Source organism: Opisthocomus hoazin, chromosome 3 (genome assembly GCF_030867145.1).
Source record: "Opisthocomus hoazin isolate bOpiHoa1 chromosome 3, bOpiHoa1.hap1, whole genome shotgun sequence".
Taxonomy (NCBI): domain Eukaryota; kingdom Metazoa; phylum Chordata; class Aves; order Opisthocomiformes; family Opisthocomidae; genus Opisthocomus; species Opisthocomus hoazin.
This window is the reverse complement of record NC_134416.1, coordinates 79,522,752-79,549,779: the sequence shown is the minus strand read 5'-3', so window position 1 is coordinate 79,549,779 and position 27,028 is coordinate 79,522,752.

Genomic DNA, 27,028 nt, shown 5'->3' with positions numbered 1-27,028 from the left:
TGAGAATTTCCAATGCCATGGGAACACGTGCTCCAGCTTTATGGTACCTGAGATTGAGCTGGTGGTGTATGTTTGGTGACAGATTATTCTTTTTTTGTAAAACTTATGTAAAACAATGCCCACTCTCTGAAGTTATATCCTCTTCTAAATTAAAACCAGTAGTATATTTAAGATGCACTGTACACTTTCCATCTTGCATACACACCCTGCTGCATATGTTGTGTTAAGGTATGTGCTGAGCTTAGAAGCTATTGCCAGCGGTGCTCTTGGGCTGCTTACAGAAGAATAAATACAGTATTGGGAAGGATGCATTTATATTCAGCGTGAAGCCCCAGATAATGTTCCTCCTGGAGATCAGCAGGCTTTTAGGTCAATATGAATTACAGTCTTTAAGAACTGGAACAGTGGTAGCCAAAACCCATGTGTTAAAGCGAGCCATGTAGCGCAGAATGAGCTGTCAGCATCTTAGCGAAACAGATCATACACAAAGGGCAGTGTGCATATGAAACAAAGGGCAAGAGAAAAGATACGGTAAGCAAGGATCCAACAGGCAAAGTGAGAAAGTCTCTTCCTCATCGACAGATAGAGTTCAGCCATAGAGGGCAGAGCTCTTCCTCGAATGTAACAAGAGGCTGAGTAACAAAAGGAAAAGCACAACTTCTCAGGCTCATCTGAGTTTTTAAAGTAATTTTTTTGACTTTTGAATTGCTTTCTAGGAAGAAAGTAAGCCTTAATAAAGCATACTCATAGAACTTTCTAGTTTTACAAGATTCATATCTGAACACAGATTCTAGAAATAATAGCAGTCCTGTCAGGGAATGGAGCTGTGTCACAAATGGTCTGTGATTTGTCCAAAAATAAAACTAATGCAAATACAAGGGATGACTAATTAACACTTGCACAATAATGGCTAGTAATAATTTGCAAAAATACCTGTTCCTAATCATAATCTTGTGACAAACTTCAGATTTAAAAGAGTACCTTTAAATGTCATTGACTAAATTCAGATAATGAAAATGTATATTAAATGATCTTGTAAGCTGTTTACAGACATTCCATGAATAGAAACAGAATTTTAAATCAGATCAGTAAATGATGTGTTGTAAATTATTTGTTCAGCTGTATTTATTATTCATCCAGTATGGATCATTTTTAAAGTTGTTAATTTTTTTTTTCTTTTTTAATTTAGGAAGACTATTTTCTTGCCTTAACCATGCCTTATAGCAATTCTGATTATTTTTAAAATAATGAGACTAACATTTTTCAGGAAAAAATTATAAAGCAAATAAATCAACCTTTCTCCTATTTTTACTGTGTCCACCAACATGATCTATTTAATTTGAAAGTAACGTTTAAGATAATTTTCAAAATTTGAGTAATAACAACAATAATAGAATTTAATTATTTAATTACTGCACATGGGCAGCATCCAGATTTAAATTCTAGGGATTTTTATTGCCATACAGATTTGTTCCTTAGTCAATCATGAATGTTTTTTGGAATTGTTTTCAGATGTTTCTCCTGTTGTTTGTTCCCGATTGCTATGTAATAGTAATCGGTGTGACCATTATCCAGCCTGGACTCTAGGCATTTGTTAGGCTTCCTATAGGCAGACTTTGGCACTCAAATGAAACTCAGTTTTGTATGCTAGAACTGGCCTGTATGGAAATCATTATAAACTTTGGGCAATTGGACTAAATACCAGAGTTTATTGTGAATGGTACCTAGAGTACTAGTAGATGATCTGTTAGAGTGGAAAGTCTGAGGAATGCTGGTCAGCCCCTGAGCTTGAACTGGAATCTGGTTTTGGCAGTCCTATAGTTTTCAATCATAATGCTGAATGTGTCTGCTCATCAGGCTAATTTTATTACTTATCTAGTAGTCCACATCATTACAATGTTTTATGAGCTAGTATCTCTTTTTCTGATTTTATTAGGTCAAATACAGGCACACCACTTTCTCTGCACATTTTTTTTTAAATTAACTTTTTGATGGCTTTTAAAGGTTGAGAATAAATCAAAAAAGCCACTGTTATTATCTTTTCCACTTGATATTGCATACATTACTTTTAAAAGTGTTATTGCTTTTCTCAGAACAGATGTTTTAACATCATCACCTTTTCAAGTTCCTCCTTTGAATCCTATTAGAATCTGAGCAATGCTAGTTCTGTCACCATCCAGAAATGTTGTATCTTCCTCAGACAATTGCAGAAGATGCATAAATTTCTTCTGCAGAATAGACAGTCATTGTCCGAGGCCTCCACTAAGGCGCACAGAAGAGACTTGTGTTTGTGTACTGTAGATAATTTTTTTTTTACAGCCATTGAATGAACCATCATGAAAGAACCTGCAAAAGCAGGATTAGTAGGTCTGTCAATGAATGTGTTGTGTGGCTTCCATCTAAGACCCACCTGAGGAGAAAGTGGAAGAAAATGCCTGTGGGTTTGTTTTTTGTTGTGGGGTGTCAGGGGGTGTGTGTGTGTTTCTGAAATATAAGGGCAGAAATTTCCAAAGTCTGCCTCATGTCAACAGTCTACTAGTGGGGTTTTAACAGGAGTGTGCCCACACTTATTAAATGTGCTGAAACTCTTTAAACCCCAATATTATTTTTTTTTTCTAAGAGATGAATCAGTTTTATCAATGGCATTTGTATTTGTGATGTATTTGAGCTAAATTAATCCAGTACTTCCTTGACAAACCATGAAATTGAGTTAATATATGTGATGTAAGAGGACGTGGTTCTATGTTCAAGAAAATGAAGAGGAGGATCGGAGGAGAGGTGTACAGTCTAGAAATCTGCAGAACGAGTTGTTTCGTGTTTCTCTACATTCATACTTAATGTAGTTATTCTTTGTTTATTCACACATATATTTGGTCTGGTTTTTGAAACCTATTTTTTTCTTGACTTAGAAGTGTTTCATGATAATTCACAGAGTAACTTAATGTAGCACAAAAATATTTCCATTTATACATTTTAACTTTTCTGGCTTTCAGTTTTGTTGAGTATTCCTATGATCTTGCGCTGCAGAAATGCGGAAGGAAAGTGCCTAATTTGTCTTCACTATACTGTAATTTATTTTGTATGCATTCATCAAGTCTTGTCTTCTAAATTTATAGTGCAGATATTTTCATTTCTGTCACATGGAAGTTCTTTCATGTCCCTAATCATTTTTATGCCTGCCTCTGAATCCATTTAATTTCTTGCCTTTTTATTTTATTTTTTTTCTGTTGAAATAAATTATGCCTGTAATAATGCTTAGAATATGCAAAATTCTCACCAAGCTGTCGGTTATAAGCTATCACGTATTGCTATTTTCAAAATTGTCCTTGGAGAGTTATGAGAACACTGTATTTCTTCTTTTTCAGCTCTTTGTCCTTTTGCTTTTAGTTCTTTCTTATTACTAGTCTTACTCTGAATCTGAAAATTGCGAAAACAAAGGCCCTGGAAAAACTGAAAAGCTCTTTAGTTTTAAATATCATGCACAGGAATGGTTCATATAGAATCCTAAAAGCTCTTCCGGTGGCTCTTTTTTTCTTTTTTTTTAAATCAAATATTAATATTATTCTGAGTTCAGTAGCTGATTGTTATGACTTATGCTCATATATTTTCAGATGCTAACCAGTTGTGCGTTTTTTTTACTAGCCTGTTTTAATAAGGCGTCTATTTGGGTAGTACTACCTTTGGAAATTTATTCTTGAAATGAAATACCTCTGACATATAAAAATTACATTACATTGTGTATTTGAGGAATCCTCAGAGTCCACGGACCACTCCCATCTACATGAAAGACAGTAGAGTAAAACTTTCCGAGTGGAATTCATGTTAGCTAACTAAATGACATAGAGAGCAGACAATGGAAAAGCAAGCCAAGACACTCATCACAAGAGAAATAAAACCAAAAGAAAATGTGAATGTTCAGATGTGTAGAAGTCATTAAAAACCATGACAAGAAGGCTGATAAGTAAGTGGAATGAATTGGTTTGTGAGAAAAGGGGGAAGATTTTGAAAAAGACTTGTGGGAAGTGGTAGGTGGAGTAGCCAAACAATGAAGTTGCTGAAGAAAAAAATTCAGAAGCCTTGACAACCACTGGTTAACACTGAAACCCATAACTGACGAGCTCTACTGCAAAAAGCCTTGAAAATCCGTGCCCACTTTTTTTGTCTTCTAGCCCACAGAAATTAAGCCTACATGTAACTGATGGGTTTTTTTTAACATAAATAATGTTTGAAAAAGAAAAGGAAGGGGGATCAAGGATCTCCACACGAGAGATCAACCAGATATTCTATCGGTTGCCCTACAATTCACTGCATACAACTGCTTTCTGGCAGAATGCTTCTTTCATCAGCGTGAGCAATTCCTTGCTAACAGAAACTGGGATTGGTTTGTAGTGTGGTGAGCAAAAGCTTAAAAGAAAAAGAAACTTTATAAATTATTGCTATTTAAAAAAAAGAGATCAGTCACAGAGAACTGATTGAGCTGGAGTAGCAGAATTAGATGTTGGAAATAATGTTTTTAGAAATATGAGGGGAAAAAAGTAATTAAATATCATAAATCTGTCTTAGTCATGCCTTTTGCCCTCAGTAAATATTGCTCTTGTTGAAAGCTCCTGACAGATATAGGTATACAAGATTATTCTTTGCTTTTAATATAGGTAGGCTCTTCTGGATGGGGTAGTGTAAACATTGATAGAAGATTTCTATTACATGTCACAACAATAAATATGTAGTATTTAGTGCTTCTCGTGTAGCCAGATTTCACTGTTAGAAATCTGAAAAACAGCATTTGTATTTGTTGTTTGTTCTGTGAAAGCAGTCCTGAGTGTGTGGAATTAAAGAAACAGTAGTCCTAACATGTCACCAGTTGCCATATCGGGATGTATATAGGTTCAGTCCCTCTAGTGTATCTCATTCTTTTGTTATTCAGATTGTTACTGTACCTAGGAATTTCCCATGTTGTTAAGGACAATCTCATTAGAATAGACAAACTTTGAGCAAAAAAACCTTTTCTCCAAATAGGCTATTATATAATACAAGAAAGAAGGCATAATTCTATAAGTATCTTGCATTTGCATACTCCAGACAGGTCTGCCAAAGGAAGCAATCACACACGTCCCCTGCTTCCATCCATTAGCTTCTGTCCCTTTGCTACCCTGTCCTGTTGGCTAGCGTGAGTATATGAATGGTCGCAAAGTGAGCTGGATCAAGAAACTGGTTTAGTTGAAAGGTAACCTCGCAGGAGGGAAATGTTCAAAGTTAAGCACCCAGTTCTGTTTATTCTCCATGGGAAGCAAGATCAAATGAATCCCAGAAAAGTGCAACTAAAACTACCCCCAGCATGTTTCATGAACTGGTTCTTAAAGATTCTAAGATGAAGCTATTGATGTTTTCAAAGTTAAACTATTCCATTTCTTACTTATTTTGCTATTAGTAGTCTTTTTATATCTGATTTAAATTTCTTTCTTGCATTATTAACTTTTTATTCTTGTCCTGTTTGCTATGAATGTAGGTAACAGATGATTCCCTTTTTCTGCCTTTCTTGTCTCTAGTATTCAACGACTTGTATTTGCTCTCCTCTGTCTCTTTCCAAGTCTAAGCAAACCAAATTTGTTTATACCTTCCATTTTGTCTGTTTTTTCTAGCCTCTCAGTACTCTTCTTACAGTTCTCTGCAGAATTTTCTTGTCAAAAAAAAATGTCCACAGCTGTACATAATTCCAGCTGAGAACACAAGGAATTTTAGGAAAAAGTCATTAGGAAGCAGAACAGGAAACCTGGTTCATTTTAATTCCTAGAGAGTAATCCTTTCCATTCTTTGTGAAAGCCCCTTGTCTAGCTGTGTGTTGTTATCTGTTCCTTTCTTCCACTTCTCTGAATCTTTGATAGGGCAGCTAGCATTCTCAATTGCCTTATATAATGTGTCATACTTTGTATTTAAAAACAAGCCAAATTATAATATTATTCATTTATAAAACTTAAGTGCTTATGTTGGAAAAATCTCAGCTCCGGAATAAGTATCCCAGTCTGTCCCTTTACAGTTATATGAAAATATGTGATACAGTAAATGCTCATTTCAAAGTGAAGTAGAGGATAGCTTGAAAGCCATTGTTGTTTTGCTGGCAATATTATCAGTGTACAGCACAGGAAACAGCTAGAAAAAAGTTTTCCAGTTTATTTTCCATTTTACCTCTCTTTTGTACCCATTTGTTTTCCATTATGCTGTAAAATGGTGTTAACGCAGCATAAAACTCTGTTAATGCAGCATAAAATGCTATTATGAAATACAGTGCCTGAGATTCTGGAAACAAAATTATAAATCAAACATCCTCTGTATACCTGCTTTAAATTCAGTCGTAAAATAATAATAATCTGAAATTGTTGTCAAGATATTTTTTATAACCATTCCCATATTCTGCTTTTTGCAGTCAAAAACAAATAAGCTAAGATATAAGTCTCTGAGTAGTTTCACTGGAGAACTTTTTCTATTTATGTATTTTTCAAATCATTTTTTAGGTACAGCTGCTGTAAGTATTAGGATTGAAATGGAAAACGTATTGTCCTTTATATCTAAAGACTCTTGAATGGATTATTATTAGCTTTTTCTTGAATTTTGTAAGGACTTTATGTTAACTAGGTGGAGCTTTTCTCCAGATTGCCAGAAAACTTAACTGTCTCATCTTCAACAAGTGGAATTACAGAACCTCCACTGGAGATTGCACAAGTGTGCAGTGGTATGAAATATCCAGCACTGGGAAGTCTCCTGTATTCCATAGAGAAGGTTCGCTAAGGAAAGTCTCTGTTTTAGAGAAAAATTCTGTCTTCAGCATTTAAACTGTTTTGGAATCCGTGTAGTCACTGATGTGTTCCAGAACTCGGGGTTTTTTTTTAAATAAAGCTGGCATAGATGCCTGCAAAATACCATTTGCTGTAGTATCTAAGCACTGTGCAGGACCCAAGACGCCCAAAAATATGAGGACAAAAGTCTATGCTGAAAGCTTACACAATGCGGTTCTGAGGTAGGAATTTGTCTCTGTAAATTCCCAGCCATATTATTTTAAGGAATTATTTCAAAGCCTTAACCTGAGATATCTGCATTAACAGAGTTTGCAGAGATATTTGAAATACCAAGGGTGTATTTATGGAAAAAAGACCCTGGGAAATGGAGCATTAATCTAAGAGACAGCAACCTCCTCGTAGTCAGGGAAGCCCTGGACACAATGTAAGCAGTGAGCCAACTGCTGTACAAATGGAAGGAAACTCAGTGGTGCATGAATGACGCGTGAATTGAACTCACTGTGAATTCGATGTTAAATCCACCGTGTAAGTGTATGGTGCACTGGATTTGCTAATTGTCTCTTATCTCTGCAGTGAATTAGCTGATCACCTATGTAATTTCAAAATTTGAAAACAACAACAGAATATAAAGTGCCAATATCTGATTGAGGAAAAATGATAACTGGTATCTAGTTATAGCTTCTGAAGGAAATTTCCTTTGTGACAAATCTGAAGGCTTTTAAAAATAAAAAGAAGCCATAGTCACTAATGATGTGTCTCTAGATGCGGTTCAGAGTTAGTATTCAATCCAACTGTTAAGGACAAGCGAGCTGCATTTTCTCAGCTGCCTTGGCTTTGGGAGTCCTCTCCTGGTTGCCCTCCAGAGTCTACTTTTTATTTTTCTTTTGTTTCAGAGTGGCTTTTGCAGTTCCTGCTGTGTTAAAATTTTATCCTGACCCCCTTGTCATTTCCAGATGGATTTGTACATGATCTTCTCTCCCTCTGCTGCAAATCTCAGGAGTATCTTGCTCACAAACATGAACTCAGCTTTCATCTCTGTGATGATCTGTTTCACATTATGCCACCCTCTACTTTACCACTGGGAACTGCTGCACCAACCTGCTATTTGCATCTCAAACATCCATAAAACATTGGTTTTTACCCCCCACAAATCCCATTTCCTTTGTCATGATGAAAAAACACATAACTGTGTAAGGATTCATATTGTGCAACACTAGTCTGAGTACAATCTCTGCTCATGAAAATGAGCAATATTGCCACACTCTTTCCTTCTCCTCTTCCATCTTTCTTTATATATGTATCTGTTGGCTCAAGTGGGCTATATATATCTCTTCTTCTGTGTATCTGCATGGTACACCTACAATAAGCAGCAATGGCTGCCCATTCTAGAGTAGGGCATGCCATGTGTGCTGACACAGCCTGAAACACTGGTTTCTTATTCATCTTATCTCATCTATGAAGGGTTGGTTAAAGAATGAGGATATTATTTTTAAAAAGTCTTAGTCGCTAAGGAATGTTTGTATGTTGAATGGATTCATTTATTTTTAGATCAGTTGCAGTGCAGGAATGAATAGAAATATCCCATGTCACTACTGTGCCTAAACATTTTGAAATGTCAAACTACAGCCTGGGGCTGTTAGAGCAAATAATAAATAATATATCTGATTTGCCTGAAGTAGCATATTGTGTACAACTTTCATGGCTTGTCCAGTACTTATTACAGAAGACAAAGTTTGTGAATATTTGGTACTACTGTTACACATGGAAAAATCCAAATAGTAATTCTGTTACTAGCAGATTGAAAAGATTTGGTGACGTATTGTTTTTCCTCTGAATCATCCTTAAGAAAAAGCAGTTGGAAATTGATTTGCAAACTTGTGAAATGCCTAAAACAATTTATGAAATAATTTCAGTATCACATTAAAAAGAAAGTTTTAGTTTCACCCTTTGTAGCTTTTCATTTATTCATTTTAAATAATGAGCAATGTATCATGGAAGCATTAAATGTATAGTACAATATTAGAAGATTCTATCCTCCAGAAGGAGAATAATTAACAGAATTCAGATAACTAATCTAAATATATCTGAATATAACTCATCCAATTAATATGTGAGTTAGGAAAAATTAGATTCTTCTAGATTCATGAAAAATATATGCAAAAAGTTTATCTTTTCTAGTTGTTTTAGTTTTTACAAAGCAATTAATCTTCTAGTGGCACGAATAGTTGCGATAGGAATAGTATTTCCGTGTGTATGTCTGACAAACTCTTCTGTTTTTCTCAGAGACTAATACTGTAATTGTTCCTAGCATTTTTCTTCTCCCCCCCTCCCCCAAAATGTAAAATTAAAATTTGTATTTTTCTGTCACAAATTTAGCGGACAATTGAAAAAATGGAAAATTTGAGTGGTAAAGACTGAGTTTTATTCTCCCAAGAGAGGTATGGTTTACCTAATTTTGAAATGGGGTGAAGCATTTAACTTCTAAAATAGACCTAATACACAGCTCAATTTGCCTTCCTGTTAAGCCTGATTAGAAGCAGAGGGTGTTAAAAATAATGAATAAAAGTTTGACCTTATTTAGGTCAACAGCACTGAATTCAATGAAGCACAGATTTGTCTAGCATATAGAATGTTATGTTGAAGAAGAGCTCAGTGATGTTGTTTAGTAAATGACAAAGGACTATTACCCACCAAGTCCTTCATGATTCATTACAAAGTAATGATGTGAAGGAATGTACACTTCATATAACAGAATGATTTAGATAGCAGGCTTCAGTGTAGATCAAGACCCCGTTTTGTCAGGGTTCCAATAAGGCCATAGATCTGTGAGATCAGATTCAGTTCACAGATCTAAGGGTCTGCATGCAAGTGGACTAGATTTCTAGGGCCACAGGACTTCTAGATTTCTAGGTCATTAGTCATAAGCGTGAGTAACTATTTCTTTGAATTTGTCCACACAGTTGTCATCGTTCTTCCTAAAATACCCTCGTGAACTTTTACTCTTCAATAACTGTTCCAACAGTAAGCAATGCACTCTTACTGAGTGAATCGGGAGCGTTAAATTTGATCTCTGTTTCTTTTCTGTACAGTATCAGGCTGAAGCCCTTGGGCTAGAGGGGAGGGGGAGAAATGAAGAGAGAAACTGGGCTGGCTTTGAGTGCCCTGATACAATTACTGAACTTCCTAGCAATGTTTTTCTATACCTGATTTAACAGTGCAATAGCCCAATATGTGTGATTTTCATTTTTCATCTGAAAAGCAAGTTACTGAGGCTCAAGAGACAGAAAAAGTTTTAATTAACCTCTCTGACTGGACATGTGATATCTAGGCAGCTATAACTCGCAGCATTTGAAACAAGTTATGTTTTGCAGAAGGTTAAGGCAACACTCCCATGTGGTAAGGTATTGAAACAGCTTATTGCTTTACTTTTAATCTTTCCATCCTGATTTATGATGCTGATGCTTTGTCTCCCAGGAGATACCAGATACCACAGACTTTCCGCTGTGAGAGTGTAGGTGCCCCCTGCTACTTCTGTTTGATTTTAATACTAACAGCACTGCCACAGGTGCTGGCAACAATCGTTAAGTTCACTGCTTCATCTTTATTTAATTTTTCTGTGTTACCTCACCTAACTGTTAATGTCTGATAGTCTGAGCAAGGTCCTGACACTGGGAAGCACAGACACCCCTTCTAGCCTGATTGACTTTCATGGGAATGAAAGACATGCATTGTCTCTACCAGAAACTGCTACTAAGCTAGCATGAAAGAGCACTCTTCCCTTAGAGTTTCACTCTGAGTCCTAAGGCAGGGTTCATACCTTCTCTTGCAGAAATGGAATAAAAGGGGAGATTTTAGTCTTCAAAAAATTTCATTCGCTTATGAAATTTCATACCAACTGATTAAAAAAGATTCCTTTGATGCGGATCTGCTTTCCAACTACATTCTTTTAAACTGGCATTCAGACAATGACTGTAGGCTAAGAAGTTGATGGGACAGAGAGTAATACGTTATCAAAGACAGATTTTTATGCTTCACAAAAAAAAAAATAAAAAAATTACAGCAACCTGACAAAGAGAAAACAAACACTGAGGATGGTAAAATGTCATCTTTTGGGTCGCTGCATGCTGCAGAACTTGTACAGGGTTTTCAGGTTATGTAGCAATGACATTGGTCAAATTGTCAATTTTGCGTGAGTTCACAGAGATCGACATAGTATTACAGGGCATATTTAAAAGACCGAGAGTTCACAAATAGAATTTCAAAGCACAACCAGTAAAGAATGGTTTTACAAACAGTTTCAAAGATTATCATAGACTCAATAGCCTTTTTTTTTTTCTGTGAAAAGTGAAACAAAGAGGTGGCTATTAATATAAACTAAATTTTCAATTTGTATCCCAACTGAACAAAATGTTAAGCACACATAGATGAGCACACTAAATACCCAATCTTCAAAACACCTAGCTTTCAAGTGAAATTAAAGATATCTTTGGTAACCCCTTACATAGTTCATTTGCTTTTTCATATTTTCAAGTGAGAAGAGATCTACCATCAAGCCTGTGATTCAAATTAAATCACTCATCAAGTAATCATTTCGTATCCTTACATAATACTTACAGATAACAGGTTTGGGGTGTGTAGTGTTTTACTGTGTTTGTGTAAAAAAATAAAGTCAAAACTAAATAAAATTACTAATGTTCACAAATTCACCAAACTCAACTGGGCACTGTATCTTTTACTGGTTTTGTGAAAGGCCCTTAATTAAGTGTTGGGTATATCTGCTCTCCATTGCTCCTGAATTTGCTACGAGGAGGAAGACACATTATAAGATTTATTGATAGTGATGGGTCTTTTCTACAGGGAGCGGTTTCTGGAAACCTTTGCTAAAGTGGATAAATTAGTTTCAGTTACCTAAAGGATTAAAACCAAATTAAAATAACAAGATCTCTATAAACAATCCATAACACTTTGGATGGTACTTATTAAAACAGAAAAGGGATAGTAGATTATAGGCAATAAACAGAAGAGTGACATTATTCATAAATACATATAGCTCAGATGTGCAAGAAGAGAAAATTCAAACAATGAAACAGGCCAACCTTGTACTGACATACTTGGAAACCATATCTTGAGGTTTTCTTCAGTCATTTCCTCTGATTCCTTAGGAACTGCTCTCAAATTACCTGTATGAAATTTGTCTCTTACAGGAACTACGAGTTTTTTCTATCCAGTGAACTAGATGTTACAGAGCTTTGTTGTCTCATATGCTTTCCTTAGAATTCTGTCCCCAAACAGTATTTTTAAAGGGATTTCAGTCAAACTCACCACGCCCTCAGGCAACTCAGCTAATTCATGAGGCTTTTTGGGTGTAAGGTAGGTTCTAGAAAAGTCTGTGCCTTGTAGGGCAGGAGTGAAAAGGTGGTATCCCAGTCCAGCTGCATGGCCAGTCTAGTATGTACAAAGTGCTGGCAGATAAGCCTAGCACCTGTCTTCCACCAGTTCTTCTGCGTCGATGCTGTGAGGCCAGAAAATCCTGGGCAAGGGCTAATGCTTCTTTTGAGCCAGTACCGTTTTGCTGTACCTCTGTGGTTGCTGCTTCCCATAGCCGAAAAACTGTTCAGATGGTTGCACAACCTTGAGTCACAAGCTAGAGGGTATGAGCCAGGTCGCTGCATGCCAAAAGGAGAAAAAGCAATTTTAAAGACGACACGTTAAGTGGATAAGGTCACTAAACATTACAGTCCTTTGGCACTGGGAGAAAAAAAATCCTTCCTAAGTGACAGGGTTCTGATGTATTTTTAAGCAAGGTGCGTAAAAGGATGCTATCTGGGAAACGCTGTATTTTAGAAGTGCTACAAAAATGTTTAAATGTAGGAGAAAAGATGCGTGAATTAATTAGACACAGCTGAAATACTTAGAAGTAGAACAGAGAAAGAGTGGCTTGTTTATGTAGAATACTGATTGCGTGTTGCCAAAAACTATAGAGGAACAGATCTATTTTTCTAGTTTAGCTTTTTTTTTTCGGTGATACATACCAGGTTTTCAAAACACAAGGATAGGTTTAAAAGTGTTCAAAACCTATGAGGATGACCTCATTTCCAAAAAACTCAAGTTTACATTTAGGTACTAAAGGAAATGTCCTTTTTCTTTATTATTATTTTTGCTATAACGTAGTTGTGTGCTTGCAGTTACTGTGTTGTCTTGGAATAACCTGAAAAGAGAGCATGTAATTGGCAATAGCCTTGCTTGCCTTCACAGCTGATGTCAAACATAATTGTACCAAAATTCTCTTCCTGAAGGTGTATACTTTTTGCGAATATAATTTAATTAACTTCTTAATCCTTAATGGTTTCGTCCTTTTGTTTTTGGTATTTATTTTTCCCTTTGAAGGCACACACACATTGTCATTATAGTAAGACTAATTCACTGTGTTCTGATTACCAAATACTGCTGGATGTCCATGACTGATGCGCAAAGAGAGACTGCGTATTTATAACAGCATTGAAGCTGAGCAGCCTGTACTGCACTTAGTATTGTTCCTTACCAGTGAGTTAATAATATCTGTTATGAAACACAAGGCAAACCTTTGTTCAGCACTGACACTGATAAATACGGTTTTCAGTCATTTTGGTCATTTCCTCATTTGGTCTCTTCTCCTTAGGGAAGAAACAGTTAAAAATATTGCCAGCCTTTCCTTGTGATGATATTGGCTTATTGTTTGTTTGCCACCACCGTTTGGTCACGATGGAACTACTGGGAAAAATAACCTTCCTGAAAATGCAAAGTGCTGCCAGCTTTGAAGAGAAATGACACACGGTAGATATTTGCTGTTTAGTGTTTGTATTTCCAGGGTCTTTAGAAAGTACAATTTTTTTTACTGCTGTTCGTATAGCTGGTGTATTTGCTGTATGTGAACCACAATGTTATCAAACATGTCTAATGCAACCAGTGACATTCAAAAATCTGATGAATCCATGACCTGATTCTGCAAGGTGTCTGCATGAAATAATTTCAAAGCCCACTGATATTAAATAGGGGTAAAGCTGACTGTGTTTTTTGACAGGGTCATTCAGCATCGTAGGTTCCTCTAATATCATTATTTTAACATGGACACAGGATGGTCAATATGCATCCTGTGTGTTTCAAACTTTCTTTGTTATTTTCCATTAATTACCCACTTGCTACACAAAATAGCTGGAGATATCTCCAAACAGGTAATTTTAAATAAGGCCTCTTTGATGTTCAAAGAAAATATACTTGGCACATTAGGGAAATGAGAACTATTGGAACAAGTGAGATTTCTGGTTGGGTTTTTTTTCATTGTTAAAGTGGCAATTGGTACCTATTGACTGACTAATAATAAATAATAAGGTTCACAGATTATTTTTTTTAAACTTTTGTAGAGAAATTCCTTTTAGGAATAAATTAATAATCTTAGCTTGCATCCTGATATCTTCCCTTCTAAAGATGAGTTTTACCTACTTTTGCAGTGAATTACTGTTAAGTGTTCCAACATTGTGAAAAGGAAAGAACCAAGGCATAGTGATGCCAGAATTTTATCACGAGTCTTAGGCCACCTGATAGTCTTCTTTAATTATCAGCCCCTGGAGTTCCTGCCTAGAAGAAGACTAGTTTTACTATTAAAAAATAAAACAATAATAGTAAAGAAAATCATCAATCATTTTTGGTGGAGAAAAGCTCAAAAATATTATGCCTACAGGCTCAAAGAACAGATGGCAAATCAAAAGCATATAAGGGTATATATAAACATAGAAATTTATCAATCTACGCTTTTACACCACATCAAAGTGTTTTGGGGCCCTGACTTGCAGTGTTTTGAGCTGAAAATCCATCGCAAATACCATAGGAATGACATATGATAATCCTTTTGGGTTTTTTTATTTTTTTCCAGAAATTTTGTGTCAATTTATTTTGAATTAGGCCTTTAACAAGTCAGCATTATGAAGCGGGAACTTACTGAGAACCTTGAAGGGCAACACGAAGTATCTTTATTTAAGAAATAAAAGCAGTCATCTTGCATGTTGCTGACAAAATTTTTGTTGAACCAGCATATTCCATGGACAGGTTGAGACAGTGTTTCATTTTGCTGTCCTGTCCACACTGTTGGAAGACCACAGTCTCTGGGATACCGCAGACTCCCTTCTGTACTGTGATCCTGCTCAATACCACCTCGTATTTCCTCTGATATCTGGTTGTTCAATTCTTTAACAATAGAAGAATGAATCCTTCTCCACCACAAATTTTTCTTCATCCAAGAGGTAATCTGCCTGCCTTCCAAGGTCCAGAAAGTGTATGAACATCTTGAGCGTTCTGAATCTCAGCTGTGATTAATGTCATATAACACCAAAGTATGGCCTGTGGATGTCTGGGCATCCAAAAGACTGCAATAGCTGGTCAGCAGGGTCTTCAGTAAAAACTTGCTAATAAAAGTTTAAAGATACTATGAAGGTCATTTTTTCCCAAAACATTTAAGAATCTTCACGAGTTTAAGCTGCATTTCCTTAGGTATCTCCGTGTTAAATAATACCATTTGGGGGAGCTGTTTCACTGCAGCTCTGTGAGACTTGCAGCTCCTCTTGGTCCCATCTATGAGCATAGTAACAGAGGGAAAAGGGCAGGGACAGAAGCTTGTCTGTGACAAAAGACAACAATTAAGCTTGACAAACTACTAGGAAAGAGCAGATTATCTCTAGAAAAGAAGAAACAGAGGGGAACACACACAGACCCTCACACACCCCCAGATTAACATGTGCACTTTAGCTGGGCACTTCAAAATTTCTGTGAGACTTGCATGTCTTCTGGAGCTGACTGAGCAGGAAAGATGCTACTACCAAAGAGATCTAGCTTTTCTAGAGAGCATAGCTCGACGGAAAGGCAGAATACTAATCTAGGAAAATGGATTAAGAACTGAAAAATACTTTTCCATGTCTCCAGTTTCCCCAGCTGTATGAGCTTGGGTGGATAAATCAAGTTATGTCTTAGTTTCAAGTCAGGATTTCAGTGTATATTCATAGACTATGAAATATTTCAGTAACAGAAGCCTCTTGTTACCACAGTGTGGGTTGGGAAGTTCCATTTCAGTGTAGTTGTGTCTTCTGCTCTTACTTCCTTGTCTGAAATTGCACAGTCAAAAAAAAAATCTTTCTTGATAGTGCTCATAAATTTGTTCTCACTCCAGCACTGTCTGATTCTTATGTTCTCCACCATTCTCCATTTATGGATAGTTGATATATCCCTTCTCAGTATTCCTTCTACTGGGCCAAAAATTTTCATTTAGTCTTTTCTTCCAAGATACGACTTTGATTTCCTTTGGTGATCCATGTAAACTTGTGTAATTTTTTTTTTCTTGAACTTCATGTCGTTATTATTATTATTACACTGATCATTGAGGTAGCCTGATTTTTTCTGTATGATATACCAATCTCTCCCAAGATAGGTAATGCAGTCCAAGTTTTTTATTAAAAAGGGTGTTGAAAATCACGTTTGATCAGTCCCATTATTTAAAATGATAACTTTACTGAAGATCTCACTCAGTCACAGTATTTTCTCTGAAGGTTAGTGGTTGGTGTCTGTCCTTTAGTAATTTCTCATCCTTCGCTATTACTTTCTGTCTTTTCCAACTCTATTAGTTTCCATGTGACAGTACCAATTACACACTGAAGTCCAACTAGATAAGATTTCTTGTATATCTGTTATTTAGGAAATTTAGCTGCCAAGTTATCTTTGCTAAGACCTTTGATGTCTAACCCTATATTCTTTAACTTCCATATCCATAGTTGCTGTTGACATAAAATTTTGTTAAAATGCCTTGCACATTATTGAGCTTATATCAACAGTTCTGGACATTCGGGTCAAGGAATTCACTTCTGAATTATGTTTTTTTTGTTTGGTTTTTTTTTTCATGTGTGTTACAGTTACTATTCACTAGATATGCAAAACAAAACAGAGATTCTCGTTTTAAAAATCTTTGCATAAATGCTTTGCAGTGTTAGGTTTGTGGATGGACTTGATGATCTTAAGGGTCTTTTCCAAACTAAATGATTGTATGATTCTATAATGATTTTGTGTGTCAGATATGGAACAACTTGTTGGGGGAGATCGTTGGTCCCAACCAATTTGGGGTCGCTAAGCTGTTTGAGTTTTCTTTCCAGTTTCATTGTGGTGGATTCTGTTTTCCTGCTCTCCTTAAGTTCATCTTCTTTTTGTCCCTAGCTAAACAACTGCTTCATTGTGAAAATCTTTATATAGTAATTTGATTTTGGAGCCACATTAAGTTTATCTTTAATCTCTACCCAGAACCTTCTTCACAGTAATCTTACTATAAAATTTTTTTCAGTATACCTGAAGAATCATAAGTTATTTGTTTTAATATCCTTTTCCAGCTCAGACTCACTTGCCTCTCACCTTTATATTTCTTGATTCCTAAAGCAGAAAAAAAGAATAATTTCCTTGTTAATCAGGTTGGATGGATTTTTTCTGCTTACATATAAATCCTTCCTGAGAGAACTATTGATTCAGTTAGACCCTTTTTCACAAGATTTTTTATCTTCTTTTTCCTATCGTTTCCCCTGTGTAGTTTGCTGACAATTTTAGTATTTTGGACTTGAAGGAACTCCAGACCTCTACCATATTCTAGGGTCTTCAGGTTTACTTCTTTCACTACCTTTTTGATATTCAGCCTTTTGATACTGTGAAATTAAGATTCACAATATAGCTGAGACTTCTAAGTATACCATAATGAATAATAAGTGATGAAAGACAAATCAAAATAAAAGCTAATTGACTTTAGTCTTCAGATGTTCTTTTCCTGTAATAACTACAAGCAAAAGTTTTAAATTAAATGTAACATGAAAGGCAAAGATAGTTCTTCCACAAATTATTATTTTTTAGATTTTTGGCTTACAAAGTTATAAACTGATAAAGTTCACTCAAATTTTTCTGTTGCACCTGTTTCACATAACAAGAAAAAAACTCTTCATTTATCTGTTCTTGTCCTTGGGTTGTGTGTGGGGGTGTGTTTACCTTTGAATTATTAAATATTTCATTACAATTTTGATCATTTTCACCACAGTTAAATATCCTGAACTGTCATATGTCTCTACTGAGGCAGTTGCCAGCAAGAGACAATTCTCGGGCAGTGGTAGAAAGGAATCATTAAGCTAAACAGCACATACTTTAAATGATTAAAAAGTGAACCTGACTAGCTCCAAATGGAGTCCTGCCCTATTTCTTTGGCCACAGGGATGGCTAAAGATGGAGTAACACCACCTGTTCTTGATGAGGACGTAAAGGGACAAAGAATAAAGAAACTTCAGCTGTTCTATGGAGACACACATAAATTCTTTGTATTTTGTGGATTATCTTGATGGAAGGATACAAAAATGGCAGGCATCTTGTAATATTCTTACTGCTTCTCATTCCTCACCGGTGTGAACAGACAAAATGTTGTTCGGTTTTACTGGGAGTACTCACCTTTTTATTGTTCTGGATGCTGAAAGAGTAATGGTCTTGTTGAAATTAAGTAGCTAAACCTATAATACAGGAAGCATGTTTCTGTTTAATAGTGAAATAGAGTTAAATTCATGAGCTTGTGCTGGCAGAAACATCTTTTGTAGATGTTATTCATTTGCCCATTGGAGATATTTGTCCCTTTTTCTCTGTGATTTCAGTTAGAAAGTTTATAAATGAACAGATTTTTACTTTTTTCTTCATAATTTAATGGAAAAAAGTTGTTAATGAGCAAACTTTCAATTTGCAGAAAAGCTAATGGTCAAATCTCAAATGCAGTCTGATGTGTCTTCCTGCCCAAATCAGCAAGGCAGCTGTGGAAGTGACTTGGCTTGGGTAAAGCCTGCTGAGTATTTACATGATTACGTAAAGCTCTTTAAATCAAAATCTACAAGCAATCAGAAGACTTAAAAAAAAATGCAGTTAAGAAGTGCAGCATAACATCCTTCTCCAATTTCCCCTCATTAGCTACTTCATTTTTATGCATTCTGAACAGTTCCTTATCTTAGAATCAAAATGTGTCCATGATCACATCCAAAGTGAACTGTCTCACAGTCTACATAACACTTTACTAGATTAATTGCTCAGTTTGTATGAATCAGGAACATCTCCCAATCAAAGCAATTTTAGAAATAGGATTATTTTGTTTTTACCATGATTAATTCAAATAAGTTTAAGTGAAATACATCTCCTTTACTTTTCACTGTAAGTATTGAAGGGTATTGGATACTTAGTCCTATTTCAGTCTTAAAGGAAATCAATTTGCATAAACAGTAATAAATTTGCATAAAGTATATTTCCATTACAATCTGTCAAGTAATTTGAAAAGAGTTTTAAATTATGACAATGAGTTTCATAATTGCAATTTATGTTAATAACCTTTCTAAGGCTCTTACTCTTTTCTGCATTATGGGTAGATTCAAATGTTGTACTCACAATGTAGTAATGTTTCTATTGTCTTAGTTTAATCAAAAGTAGACACTTTAAGGGAATAAAATAGTTACAGAATCATTATTTTGCAAATTAAAAGTGTATGATTGCCAACTTCATGGCATTGCAAGTGCCTACAAGTAACCTGAGCTATCCTGCTGGATTCTTGCTAAGCTGGTAGAAGTCAGATCATATAATATTCTTTCTTTTTCATTTCCTGCTTGTAGATTTGTTGATACTTTTGAAGAAATAAATTTGGTTCTTGATGCTTAATTACTGATTACTAGTGACTTGATGCTTTACAAAAAATTCTGTTATATATACCATATTGCAATTATAAAATGCCCCATAGGGAAACTCATCATTCATCAGAACGGAACAGAGTAGTCATGGAGAATTCCAAATTACATGAATACAAAGGTAAAATTTAGTTTTGCTGAGCCTCCCTCTTCCCATATAATGCCTCTGTATACCTTAGAGCTTTCTGTAGAAGTCTGGAAATCAAGAGACAAAGCTGATGGCAGAACTGTGAAATTCACTAGAAGTTACCTGTAGTTAAACTGTTTATTTTAATTAGTATCTCCTCTTTAAGATGAACTTGGATAGTAACCAGACCTAACAGTTACCCTTGGAGGAGAGAAGAACTGTTGCTGTTGATTCCCTTTTTCTGAGAAAAGGAAATTTTAACTGTATCATAGGTAAGTAGGAGTGTTTATGGTGAAAGCTGATTTGAAAATGAGTTGTATAAACATGTCTTGAACAATCTGGGAACAACCCAGCTTCTCTTTTCTAGGTAGCCAGTCTCATCCACTTAAAACTCAGACAACCCTGCAAAAGGAGTTTGGGCATATGCCACTGTTTCTTTGACATTGAAATAACCATTGTCAAAGTTAAAGCTTAGCTCACTGAATGTGTTGGATCTTTACCAAGTCTGCATGTAGTCAAAAACATTAATGAAACTAAGAGAAGATCAAAGTCCAGGTATATAATTTTGATAAGGTTTTATTTCATCCTGGGCTTTTTTTTTAATATATATGTATGTAATCATATACAAATGTGAATGAGCAAATTATGTTCCTGTGTGATAAAATCTACAAAGTCCAAGATTTAAAAAGAACTGTATTAAGGACTATGTTAGAAATACTTTTGAGCCTTTTACCAAGTGTATTGGTGTAAGTGACAAGGTTTGGAAGTGGGGGGACTGCATGGGTGGCCTCTGTGGGAAGACAGCAGTAGCCGCCCTGTGCTGGACAGCCAGTTCCAACCACCTCTGCAACAGCCCCACCACAGGAGACAGCTGAGCCCATCAGCCATGGGTGGGACACTTCTGGGAAAGTGTGTGTAAGAAAGTGCAGAAAACACCACACAGGAAGAGGAGAAGCGAACAAAAATACTGAGAAACAGCAGAGGGAACACCAAAGTCAGAGCAGGAGCAGAAGTTTCTCCATGGCAGAGAAGATATTCCCCTGCAGCCCTTAGAAGAGACCATGCCAGAGCAGATATCCACACTGAAGCCTGTGGAGAATGCCATGCTGGAGGAGATAGATATTCCTGAAGGAACTGTGGCCCACAGAGGGTGCATACTGGAGGAGGGGAAAAGTGTGAGGAGAAGGATGAGCAGAGAGAAAGCACTGTGTACCAACTGTAACCCCCTTCCCCCATGACCCCCAGAGCCACTCGGGGAATGGGTTAGAGCAGCTGGGAGTGAAGGAGTGAGGCTGAGACTGGGAAAGGGGAGAAGGAAAGGTGTTGCTGTAATGTTTGTCGTTTTTGTTTCCCACTAGTGGAAAATACTTATAATAAGTACTTAATTTATAGGCAATAAATTAAGTGAATTTTTCCCTAGTCTGTTTTCCCCATGAAGGTAATTGATAAACAATCTCCCAGTCTTTATCTTGACCCGCAAGATTTTTATTCCTTTTCTTACGTTTTCCTTGTCTACCACACTGTGGAGGGGGAGGGGAGTGAGCAAGCGGCTGGATGGGAGTTTGTCTGCTGGCCAGGACTAACCCACCATGCCAAGCTTTTAGTATTATTGTTTTCTCCCAGCACTTTATTAAGAGGTATTGCTAATTGTAGGTTTATAAAAAAAGCATATTCTCAACTGAAACAACAATTCAATATGGTTCTTATTCTGGAGTGAAGTATACCCATATCTAGTTAATACTTGAATATATAATTTGTAAAATAGAGAGCCGTTAGATCTAAAGGATGAAGTGATGTAACTGTTGTCCTGCTTTCTCGGTCTCCAGGCATCTGTGTTTTCTTTGCTTCAGTCAGAGCTGCAGTGTTCTTTGAACACAGAATTAATTTTTTCCATAATTTATCACAGGCACACATGGCACTATAGAAATTTTAGGTAGATAAAATGGAAAGATTATGTAATGTTCTGCTTGAAACCAACAGCCCACTTGTCAGTTTAAGGAAATCGTCTCAATCAGTATTTCTAAATTTCAGTGTGAGTTTTTTCTATAGAGTAGCTATTGGCTTGGATTTGTTTGTTTGTTTGTTTGTTTGTTTTTTTAAAAAAGCGCCCTTATGACAGGATGTAATATCAGTTCATAAAAACTTATTCTTAAATCTCTTTGAAAGCATTTATACCTCCAGCTTCCACTCAGTCTCATTTGATTTTCAAAATTGGTGACATTCATTTATTATTCCTTTGATAGTGTTATTTAGGAATAAAAGGGTGAATTTTCAAGCATTACATTTAAGGAAATGTGATTGAAGTACTGTTCTACTATAAAGTACTCATGTCTTCTATTCCATGGAACACTTTCCCGTATCTTTTTTGAGTAATATTTGTATGCTTCACTGCTCTTCCTTCCATCCTTACTTTTCCTCTCTACCTCATGTAAATGAATTGGAGGATTTCAGGATTTCTTCTTCATTAAGATAAAGCTGGAAGTCTGCCACAGCACTGCCAGAGATAGAGATTTCAATTTTCTGGTAGGCTGAAGCACAAAAAAGAGGAAAATAAAATTCATTCTAAAATTCAACTTTTCTTTTCAACTGAACTAATTATAATATACCGTATCTGTTGTGCTGTGAATGCTGCTCTACACAAATCACAGCAGGACTGCTAAACCTTGTCCAGCTTTGAAGACAGCGGCAGTTGGTTTGTTATGTGTTTTACTATTAATCAGTTTGAATTCTGTGTGAGACTGAAGGGATGCTGTATATTGCCTTTGTATTTAGCTTATTTGCTACTAAGAACCTGTGATCCACTCAGGTTACTTACCATTTGGTGTGGTAAGGTTAATGTATTGCTAGGTAGGCAAAGAATTGCCTCCTTGTCACTTCCATTGACTGCCCAACTTCAATATATAGTTACGGGAAAGAGTCTGTATCAGTCAACCCAAACTGCAGTAGCTGAAACACATAGGTTTGGAGTTTGTAAGCTGAGGTTAAGTAGAGATTCTAGACCGCAGCTGATGTGTTTTTCAAAAGTATATTAATTTGATGAGAGAAATAGAGTTCAGAATTCTGATGATCTGATTAAATTGTAATAGTACTCAGCTAAGAGTTTACAATACGAATTTAGTTCAGGTAGTGACTGGTGAGCTGACCAGTGTGCAGCAGAATTTGGCTATGTAAGTCTAAGTTCTGTTTTCCCTCCGTGTACAACTAGGACACTTCCACCTATCCAACAGATACAAATTTACAAAGAGAAAACTGAGATTGGCAAGACATTATTTTCAAGTCACTCCTCATTACTCTTTTGTTTTCCGGAATCTTTGGCTAGCCAACATCTATTACTAACTTTACAGATATAAATAGCCATATTGTTACTGTTGGGAACACTTCAAATGCATAAAGCTAACCAGTTACAGTCTCCCACTGTGTAATATTGTTTAATATATAAGCAGAACATTAGATGGAATGGAAAACTGAAATAATAAATGTTGTGATATTTGTATTTTAATTATTATCTAAAACAGGTCGCAGCAGGCCCTGCTGAAAAGTTTATCCCCATCTTTCTTATAAGCCCTCTTTGTGTACTGAAAGAATGCAATGAGGTCTTCCTGGACCCTCCTCTTTTCCAGGCTGAACAACCCCAACTCTCTCAGCCTCTTGTCATAGGAGAGGTATTCCATCCCTTGGATCATTTTTGTGGCCCTCCTCTGGACCCACTCCAACAGGTTCGTGTTCTTGTCTTGCTTGTACTGAGGGCTCCAGAGCTGGATGCAGGACTCCAGGTGGGGTCTCACCAGAGCAGAGCAGAGAGGCAGAATCACCTCCCTCGACCTGCTGACCACGCTGTTTTTGATGCAAATCAGCATATGGTTGGCTTTCTGGGCTGCAAGCATACATAGCCTGCTTATGTCCAGCTTTTCACTCACCAGAACCTGTAAGTCCTTCTTGGCAGGGCTGCTCTCAGTCCCCCAGCTTGTACTGATACTGGGGGTTGCCCCAACCTAGGTGCATGACCTTGGGCTTGGCCTTGTTGAACCTCATGAGGCTCACACAGGCCCACTTCTTGAGCTTGTCCAGGTCCCTCTGGATGGCATCTCATCCCTCAGGCGCATTGACAGCACCACTCAGCTTGGTATCATCTGCAAACTTGCTGAGGGTGCACTCGATCCCACTGTCTAGGTCACTGATGAACATATTAAACAGTACTGGTCCCAATACAGATCACTGAGGGGCACCACTTGTCACCCACCGATCTCCATTTGGACATTGAGTCATTGACCACTACCCTCTGGATGTGATCATCCAACCAATTCCTCATCCACTGAACAGTCCACCCATCAAATCCATATCTCTTCAATTTAAAGAGAAGGATGTTGTGTGGGACCATGCTAAAGGCCTTACAGAAGTCCATGTAGATGACATCCGTAGCTCTTCCTTTGATCACTGCTGTAGTCACTCCAGCATAGAAAGCCTCTAGGTTGGCCAGCCAGGACTTGCCCTTGGTGAAGCCATGCTGGCTGTCTCTAATCATGTCCTTGTCCTCCATGTGCCTTAGCATAGGCAGGGGAATCTGGGGGTGTATCTAATGGAATAATATTTTCAGAAATTGCTATCTTGTTCATCATTAAATTTATTTAATAGATTTTGCATCATAAGATTCACCAATCTTTATGCAGAGGTACAGGTTGTGTAACTGTACACACAAAATGGAATGTGTAGTGCACACAGTGCTTTCATTTAGACAATTTGGTCTTGGTATGCATAGTATTTATCACCTAATCTTTGGAGAGAGGAGTAGCAGAGCGGCCTATCAGCCTGTTTTCAGTACAGTATGTTTTGTCTTTAACTACACTGAGTTACTGAAATTGTGTTAATGCAAGACTTGAATAAATTTTACTTTCTCTATGGATTATGGTTGTTTTGTCTCATATTTATGGTTTGACTCTTCTAGGTACACACAGGGGAAGGCAAACATATGTAGAATATGTATATTTTCTGACTGAATCAGGGATTAAAGGTTTGCTCATACTGAGTCAAGAAAATCTTTCCATTAAGTTAAATGTACGTTGTGTAGCGCTGCTGGTTTTTTTTGTATCTGCATGCATTTGTAGGGAAAAGAGATGGAATGACTAACCATGAAATCATTGAACCTTTAGAACAAGGGAACAATTACATTACTCTAGACAGGGAATTTACTTGGCCTCCCTATTCCAATAAATCACTGCTCTGTAATGCTTAGTGCAATGGGTGAGATCACACAGGCAATACTGCATTCAAATCTGTGTTTGCCTAGCACAAAGTTATAGATTACAGAGTTTGATTTATGACAGAGTATTAAGAGCAAGAAAAATTGGAGAACTATCTACAAATATTAAAAGAGGATCTTCATTTTGTGTTGAGAGGAATTATTCAAGGTGCAAAAAGGATACAAAAGGCACAAAGTAAAATTAAGGAAAAAGATAATAAAGAGGGGGAAATATGTTAGAACCTCTACTACAGGAAATAGTGGTAGTCTCCATTCCCAAGATTTTTAAAACTAGAGAGTGTACAAAGTTCTAGAAAAGTGTCAAATCAAAAATGTCAACAAAATGTACTTATTTGGTTGGGTTTTTACCCCCTTAAAATTGTTATAGTAATTTTAAAAATTCTTTTTAATGTGACAGAATAGTACTACATTAGATGCACAGGGCAGATATACTCCACTCCATTTACCATTTCTTCACTTAATACTTTCTCTCTTACTTCATAACAGTAATGCTTCTTCAATTTAAAAAAAACTGCCAAGGATTTGAATAAAAAGAACAAGTAAAATATGCTAAAAATTTTTAAGCTAAAATCCAGACTGCAAATCACTGGACAATTCTAGCCTTGTCCTTTGGGCTGAATTGCCATTACTGACTGGAGCACTAGATATGCTCCTGAACTCTTTCTTCTTGTATAGTGTCATCTGTACATAATTCCGTTTGTACTCTCCAAGGCCTCTGTGCCAAGTAAACCAAGGCACAATAAATGAGGACTCACATAAGAAGCACAGTCATTACCTGAGCTATAATCCTAACTAAATGCTTACTCTGTCAGGAGCCCAAACAGATGCTTTTAAGCCTTTACTAGCTTTGTTCGCAATCTGAGATTTCTGAAGTGCTATAAGTAGCTCTCATTTGCAGACAATCATCAATGGAAAGAGACATTCAAGCTTGTTTTGTTAGTTCTCTTAAAGTCTAAACAAATATGCAAACTTTTATTTAGCATTTTGTACTTTAAGGGATGGGACTTCATACTTAGGACAGAATGAAACAGCTTTTGAGGAAAATCAAAATATGAGAACAATATAGGAGAAAGTGAAGAGTGAAACAAAGAGTATATGATAGATTATGGGTTGTAAAATTAAAATTAAATTCTAATTCTGGATTTTGACAGTCTTAGAAACACTGACATTCTTCAACATATGTTTGTCCTAACTATGACACATTGCAGCAGCAACATCTTATAGTTTAGATGTCCTGGTGGTTTCTGCTTTATTCCCTGTGGCTTGTCCAATGTTTAAGTGAGAGATTTAGCAGGATAATCATGTTTTAACTATATGCAGTATAGAACAGTCAAAACAGTTTGGTATTAGAAATAAATAGTTAGAGATCCTAGAAAAAAATAAAGCCTAAGCTCTACTCCTTTTATTAAGATGTCAAAATGAGTGAACTTTGATCAAGAAAAATCTTACCCCACTTTTCACTAGACTTTCTGGTTTGGAAATATAGTGTACAGTGAGGTTGGTTTACAAGAAATACACTTTGCTAGTTTTTAATGTAAGAGTTTCAGGGTTGAACTAATAGTTTTGCTATGCCGACTAGAATCCTTTTCCAACTTTGGTTGATTCCATAATGACTGGGAAATTATTTTCTTAGTAAGTAAAATTGTCTGCCTCTCTAGAAATTCAACAAGCAGCCAAGATTCCATCTTCTCAATGCTCCAACTTTTACATAAACATTTTTAAAAAATATTCTTGAATTGTAAAAGGTCTTACAACCAGTAAATGACCATCAGTCATTTAACTAAATTAATAACACATATATATATATATATATAAATGAAAAAAGAAATGTAAAACCATGAGACTAAGTCAATCTTAAGGCAGAGCTCTGGGACATACTCTTACAGTATGGAAACAGATTCTTACTACCATTGAAATAGGACAATCTCACTAAGGCTGATCTCAGTTCCTGTATTTTGTCACAGACAGTGAGTAGAAAACAAAGTAATTGAAGCTGGAAAACCAAACAGTATTTTGATATCTGCAGAAACCTTTGCATCTTTCTTGTTCAGTTTAAGCATGTTGTCTGGGAAAAAGGGGAATAAAAAAGGACTGAAAT